Below are 6,269 nucleotides of genomic sequence, written 5' to 3'. Positions count from 1 at the left end.
AAATTTTATTTGGTATATTTTGAATTTTGACCAAGCTACGCTGAAAGAGAAATGTTGCTCTTGTTTGATTTTTTTTTTTTTTTTACAAGAGGCAACATGTGATAAGAAAATATAAAGATAATAAATTTACAATTAGGCTCAATTCTAAAAAAAAATATCCCTCTAGTAATTGTCATATTTTCAAATTTCAAAAAATTTCGATTTTACCAATTCAGAAGATCAATATATGTTCAAAAAGTCGTTTTCTCAATTCTCACTTCTCACGAAAAATGAAAGCTTTTAACTTAAGATTTTTCTCAATTAAATGTGTTAAAAACAATCAAATCATATGTTTGGTTTGTGCAATTTTTACTGGAATTACTATCTAAGTAACTAAATATAGTATAAACTAGTCTAACACAATATTTATTTATTCACATAATTAGCGACGGGAATTTGACTCAAAATTTTCAAAAAGGTAAGAAATTTATCGAACTTAACGCAAGAATATACTCAGTACCCCCAACTAAAATGAGACAGTGTCCTCAATGTCTAAATATGTATATGATAAGAACATGAGATGAGAACCGAAAAAAACGGAGAATATGCACAGTGATAGATGTTAATTTTCTAAAAAAAAAAAAACAAATGACAGAAAATAAACTAAAATACTGAAAATAAAGAAAGCAATTTAAAGATAGGACCAGTAGTGAAAGAATTCACTAACCTTGGTAAATTGGATCGTGAAGGAGTGTTTCCTCCACTTCAGGTGGTGTTAATTCTAAAAATGGTTTCAACCGTTGTCCATTGACTTTGAATATGTTACCAGTTTTAGAATTTTCAATTTCAACAGCTCCGTGAGGAAAAACAGTACGAACAGTAAATGGACCAGTCCATTTAGAACGTAACTTACCGGGAAACAGATGAAGGCGAGAGTTGTATAAAAGAACTTTCTGACCAGTGGAGAAATCTTTTCGCAAGATGTTCTTATAATGATACAACTTTGTACGTTCTTTGTAACTTTTTGCACAATCGTAAGCATCATTTCTCAGTTCTTCCAATTCATTTAATTGGAGCTTTCTTTTCTCTCCAGCTTTGTCTAGAGCAAAATTCAGTTGTTTAATTGCCCAAAAGGCTCTATGCTCTAACTCTACAGGTAAATGACGAGGCTTTTCCATACACTAGGCGGTACCGTGACATTCCAATGGGAGTTCTGTATGCAGTACGATATGCCCATAAAGCATCAGTTAGTCTCAGGGACCAATCTTTCCTAGTTGGGTTGATCGTTTTTTCTAGGATGTGCTTTATTTCCCTATTAGAGATTTCAACTTGACCACTAGTTTGAGGATGATATGGTGTAGTGACTTTGTGTGTAATGCCATAATTTTTCATGAGATGTGCAAATGGCTTATTACAAAAATGTGTACCTCCATCACTAATGATAGCACGTGGTGTGCCAAAACGGGAAAAAATATTTTCTTTCAAGAAACGAACCACCACTTTGTGGTCGTTTGTGTGACATGCAACAGCTTCGACCCATTTTGAAACATAATCAACTCCAACAAGAATATACAAATTTCCAAACGAGTTAGGAAAAGGTCCCATAAAATCAATACCCCAAACATCAAATACATCAATAATATGAATAGGGTTTAAAGGCATCATGTTTCTTCTAGACAGACTTCCTAACTTTTGACAACGTTCACAGGCTTTACAGTATGCATATGTATCACGAAAAATTGTGGGCCAATAAAAACCACATTGTAAAATTTTTGCAGCAGTCTTTTTACTACTGAAATGGCCTCCACAGGCATGATCATGACAAAAAGATATGATTTTAGTTTGATCACAATTCGGGATACATCTACGTACTATCTGATCAGGACAATATTTAAACAAGTATGGATCATCCCAGATAAAATTTTTCACCTCAGAATAAAATTTATTTTTATCTTGTTTAGACCAGTGAGATGGTATTTCACCAGTAACAAGATAATTTACAATGTCAGCATACCAAGGCAGAGAAGAAACATGCATCAATTGTTCATCAGGAAAAGTTTCGGTGATAGGGGTAGGCTCTTTACTAGTTTCAATAACTAGCCTAGATAAGTGATCAGCAACAACATTTTCAGACCCTTTTTTATCACGAATTTCTAGATCAAACTCTTGTAAAAGAAGTATCCAACGGATTAAACGTGATTTTGCATCTTTCTTTGACAAAAGATATCTTAAAGCAGCATGATCAGAATAAACAATTATTTTAGATCCTAACAGATAAGACCTAAACTTTTCTAAGGCAAAGACTACAGCAAGCAATTCTTTCTCAGTTGTGGAATAATTTAATTGAGCATCATTTAGAGTTTTGCTAGAGTAGGAAATAACATGTGGTATTTTATCAATTCTTTGCCCTAAGACAACTCCTATAGCATAATCAGAAGCATCACACATTATTTCAAAAGGAAGGTTCCAATCAGGAGGTTGAATAATGGGTGCAGTAGTTAGCATAGTTTTCAATTTCTCAAAAGCAATATGACAATCATGATCAAAAACAAATGCATTATCTTTTCCAAGTAAATGGCACAGAGGCCGTGAAATTTTGCTAAAGTCTTTTATGAATCTCCGGTAGAAACCGGCGTGACCTAAGAATGATCTAATTTCTTTCACAGTTTTAGGTGGTGGAAGTTTTGAAATAAGATCAACTTTAGCTTTGTCAACTTCTATTCCCTCAGATGAAATCACATGTCCTAAGACAATTCCACGTTTTACCATAAAATGACATTTTTCCCAATTTAGCACTAAATTCTTTTCTTTACAACGAATCAAGACAAGAGACAGGTGGTGTAAACATTCATCAAAAGAAGATCCATAAATAGAAAAATCATCCATAAAGATTTCCAAAAAATGTTCAACCATATCAGAAAAAATTGCAATCATACACCTTTGAAACGTCGCAGGTGCATTGCATAAGCCAAAAGACATGCGTCGATAAGCAAATGTTCCATAAGGACATGTGAAGGTGGTCTTTTCTTGATCCTCGGGTGCTATCGGGATTTGGTTGTATCCCGAGTAACCATCGAGAAAACAGTAGTACTCGTGACCAGCTAATCTTTCAAGCATTTGATCAATGAAGGGTAATGGGAAATGGTCTTTTCTGGTGAGGCTATTCAGTTTTCTGTAGTCAATGCACACTCTCCATCCAGTTTGGATTTTAGTGGGGATTAATTCATCGTTTGCATTTTTGACTACAGTAATTCCAGACTTCTTAGGAACAACATGGATCGGACTGACCCATGAACTATCAGAAATTGGGTATATAATACCCACATCTAATGTTTTAAGTATTTCATCTCTCACTACTTCTTTCATATTTGGATTTAACCTTCTTTGACACTCACGGGATGGCTTTGCATTTTCTTCTAAATGGATTCGATGCATGCACACCGAAGGACTAATTCCTTTGATGTCAGCCATGGTCCACCCTATGGCTTCTTTGTGACTCTTAAGAACTTGTACCAATTTCTCTTCTTGTTTCTTGTCTAACGCAGATGCGATGATAACAGGGAAGGTTTCTGACTCTCCTAGGAATGCATATTTTAGATCTTCAGGTAAAACCTTTAGATCTAACTTTGGTGGTTCAGGGAGTGATTGTGATTCTAATTGGCGAAAGGGTTCAATTGACTCAACTTTGGTGTTCCACTCTTCTGTGTTTATCAATGGTGTAGACTCTAACAAAGAATTTACACTATCAAAAGAACTTTCAAAATTCATACCAAAATGACTTACACAATTTTCAAAAGAATTATCTTTGTTTAGCATGAAATCTTGTGTGACAGAATCAATAAAATTTACCTCATATACATCATCGCAATCAACAGATTTATTAGCAACATTAAAAACATTCAACTCAACAGTCATATTTCCAAATGATAATTTAAGAACACCATTACGACAGTTGATGATTGCATTTGATGTGGCTAAAAATGGTCTACCCAAAATGATCGGAATTTGAGCACTTATGTCTTCAACAAAATGAGTATCAAGAACAATGAAATCAACAGGAAAATAAAATTTATCTACCTTAATCAAAACATCTTCTATGACACCTCTAGGAATTTTCACGAACGATCGGCTAGCGAAGTGTCATAGATGTTGGTTTCAGTTCCCCTAGACCAAGTTGCTTATAAACAGAATAAGGCAATAAATTCACACTAGCTCCTAAATCAAGTAAAGCTTTGTTAATCACATGATCACCAATAATACAAGGAATGGTGGGACACCCCGGATCTTTGTGTTTAACAAGACTTTTATATTGAATTATGGAGCTGACTTGTTCCGTTAAAAATGCCTTTTTCGGAACATTTGTGTTTCTTTTTGCAGTACACAAATCTTTCAAGAATTTAGAGTAGGCAGGTATTTGCTTAATGGCATCTAAGAAAGGGATATTTATACTTACTTGTTTGAATACCTCTAAGATGTCACCATACTGACTACCTCTTTTGATCGGGAGCAATCTTTGTGGGAATGGAGCTTTTGGAATGAACGGTAAAGTTTGACTCGATTCTTCAACCGAGTCTTTGGAATGTGAACTTTCAGGCTGACTCTTTTCATTTTCTTTCAATGAGTCTTTGTTTATTTCAGCATCAGTTTGAGGTATGTAATCAGGTTTTTCAATTATTTTTCCAGACCTAAGGATAGAAATTGATTTAGCTTCTTCGCAGGTCTAGATGTACTTACCTCGTACTGACTCTTTGGATTTGGAATGGGTTGACTGGGAAGTTTTCCCTTTTCCCTTTCAGCTACAGCAGTAGCAAGCTGACCCATTTGTGTTTCAAGCTTTAACAGGGATTGAGAATTTGTGTGTAAAGCTTGTTGGGTGGTTTGCATAAACTGTTGTAGTGTATCCTCTAAAGATGGTTTTCTTTGTTGTTGAGGATATGGCATATTAGGTTGGGCTTGACTCTGATTGGGCGTGTTGTACTGGTGCCCTTGATTCATTGGAGGCTGGTTCTGTCTCCATGAAAAATTTGGATGATTTCTCCAATTTGGATTGTAGGATTGAGAAAATGGGCTATCAGATGATTTCCCATAAGTTTGAAGAGCGTTTACTTCTTCAGAAAATGCCTCTTGGTATATAGGCAATGATGGACATGACTGGGCACTATGACTTGTACTATAGCATAAGGAACAAATTTCATTCCTATGTATAGGAGTATTCATGGATTGACTTAATGACATAGCTTCAACTCTCCTAGTTAGATTTGCTAATGATGTTTTAATATCTACGTCATCTTTGACATCGTAAATTCCACCTCTCTTAGGTGTGTTGGAAGCTTTCGATCTAGGATCTTGGCAATTCCACTGTTGAGAATTTACAGAAAGATTCTCAAGAGACTCCCAAGCCTCATCCCCTCTAAATTGCAAAAATTTTCCAGTGTGCATTGATTGTACCATTTGTCGGTTTGAGGGAGATAATCCATCATAAAAGTATTTTACCAATCTCCATTTTTCAAAACCATGGTGTGGACATTTTAGCAATAAATCTTTAAATCTTTCCCAACATTCATAAAATTCTTCGTGATCTTTCTGATAAAATTCGGAGATTTCTCTCCTAATATTATCCGTTTTAGACATGGGAAAAAATTTGGACAAAAATTTATTAACTAATTCATCCCAAGTAGAAATGGATCGGGCTGGGAGTGAATTTAACCAGGCTTTAGACTTATCTTTTAATGAGAATGGAAAAAGTCTAAGCCTAACAGATTCATCAGAAAAATTTTGAAATCTAAAAGTAGAGCAAATTTCTAAAAAATCTTTTACATGCATGTATGGATCCTCTTTACCTAACCCATAAAAAGATGGCAAAAGTTGAATTATGGAAGGTTTCAGCTCAAAATGTGTAGCATTTGTTTCAGGAAAAATAATGCATGATGGTGGATTAGCAGAAATTGGAGAAAAATGATCAATAAGAGTTTTTTCTTCCACATTTACTTGATTTGGTTCCATGATGTCAGAATTTTCACTTTTAATTTCAACCCACAATAATTTTCTTTTTACCAAACGATTTTTAGAATTTCGTTCCCAGCGAATCATACACTAAGTATCACAAAAATTAAAATAACATGAAAAAATTAGGAGGCGGTGCCTACCATATAATTGCGTAAATAAAGACTGAATTTAAAATATAGCGGGAAATAAATAATATGTATATTTGACAGAAATATAAATACTAATATTAATATATGTGCAGAAATAAAGACTGAATTTAAAATATAGCGGGAAATAAATAATAT

General features: G+C 34.3%; 1 non-coding gene across 1 annotated transcript; it reads left to right on the top strand.

Annotated features, from left to right (window-relative positions):
- The first annotated feature begins 5,488 nt into the window (after positions 1-5,488).
- Positions 5,489-5,595, top strand: LOC115703285 (small nucleolar RNA R71). Its single transcript, XR_004009061.2, has one exon. It is a non-coding gene; the product is annotated as a small nucleolar RNA R71 (small nucleolar RNA).
- Positions 5,596-6,269: the final 674 nt, after the last annotated feature.

Source organism: Cannabis sativa, chromosome 1 (genome assembly GCF_029168945.1).
Source record: "Cannabis sativa cultivar Pink pepper isolate KNU-18-1 chromosome 1, ASM2916894v1, whole genome shotgun sequence".
Lineage (NCBI taxonomy): Eukaryota > Viridiplantae > Streptophyta > Magnoliopsida > Rosales > Cannabaceae > Cannabis > Cannabis sativa.
The sequence above is the reverse complement of the archived record's forward strand: the minus strand, read 5'-3'. Positions and strand labels throughout refer to the sequence as shown.